Raw genomic sequence first — 1454 nt, 5'->3', positions numbered from 1 at the left:
ATACGGCCATAGAGGAGGCTATACCCTGATCAGAGAAGACAAAATATTAGAAACACCTCTCAGTATAACATAATACAATTCAACAGCGTCCAAAATGGCCATAAACTGAAATTTACACCTCCGCAAAACATTATAATCGATTAATTAATGAAGGTAGTATTTATTGCAGGGCTCTTGCATCAGACTGCATTAGGTTTGGCTAGGTGATCCTAATAAACTGGTAATGGTGTGCATTAACACCTGTAAAGTTGTTGTGGCTAACGGGCTAGCAAAATCCTTCATTTGGACTTTGACATGGTGAATTTGAGTGAGTACAACACTGATTCTCCATTTAGCTCTGTTTTGGTTTCCACTAACTTCTGAGGGAAATATCTGGCTCTTGGGCTGCTAACTTTCTGCTGTTTGCTAGCAGGTAGTAGCCTTTAAAGGATTCATCAGAGCGCTTTTAGCTGAAAACAGCGCTCATGAGAGCAATTAAAGTGAATCAAAACCATAAGAGCTGTAAATCCAAAAGACAATGCTGAAAGATGCTAAAATGCTCCGTAGAGCTGTAAGGACCTGCAGACTGCTGATTTGTCACTACGGAGCACTCTTTTAACATTGCATGAAGTTATTTCACCAATTTCTAATACATAATACAATACAGAATAATACAAAACCATTAATTGATGAGTTTAGCAGCTTTAACATATAGTTCCCTTTAAAAAAGAAACAGCTAGGGCCTCATTTATAAAACAGTCTTATTATCAACCATTACTTCCATTAGAGTACAATTAGATGATAATTAGCCTGATCAGCCACCGTCAGTAATCAATACACATTATTAATCCATTAATCAAACCAATAACCAACAGCAGTCAACATCAGACAACCTCAAGTGCTGCGGTAGTGGTGACAGAACTTCCAAATATGCATAGTTTGAAAATGTCAATGCAACCTTTGGGGACAATATTACGACAAGCTTCCTTTAAGACATAAGATATATTAACAATTCCAGTATGTGTCCGCAAAAACACATAACTCTAGAAACACAAGCTAAAGTGTGTCATATATCAACAGTCTTCTTGTCAATCCTGCATCACTAAAATAACTGCTGGTCGGAGGATCAGATACACGCCAAATTAAACACAGACTCATAACACTGTTAATTCACTGTCTATCACGTGTGTATTTTGGTCTGTTGTTACTCCTACTCAACCCTAATTTGTGCAAGCTTTATAAATATAAAAAAGGCGTTTAGGCTAATAACTTCTGCATAGTTTGTCGCACATTCAAAAACCTTATATCCACACGTTCGGTGAATGGAGCTGAATCTCCCCATATAGGCCACGCCCACTTCCGCCTATATTTTTTTTTTTTGCTAGAGCGCAAAATGTTCGTATACTACTTTTTCGTGTTCCTCCTACACCCTTTGTCCGATTTGCACGAAATTTTTTATGTAGCATCTGGGGAAC

This window comes from Morone saxatilis, unplaced genomic scaffold, assembly GCF_004916995.1.
Source record: "Morone saxatilis isolate NCDOM2014 unplaced genomic scaffold, NCSU_SB_2.0 Contig10, whole genome shotgun sequence".
Classification (NCBI taxonomy): Eukaryota; Metazoa; Chordata; class Actinopteri; family Moronidae; genus Morone; species Morone saxatilis.
The sequence above is the reverse complement of the archived record's forward strand: the minus strand, read 5'-3'. Positions refer to the sequence as shown.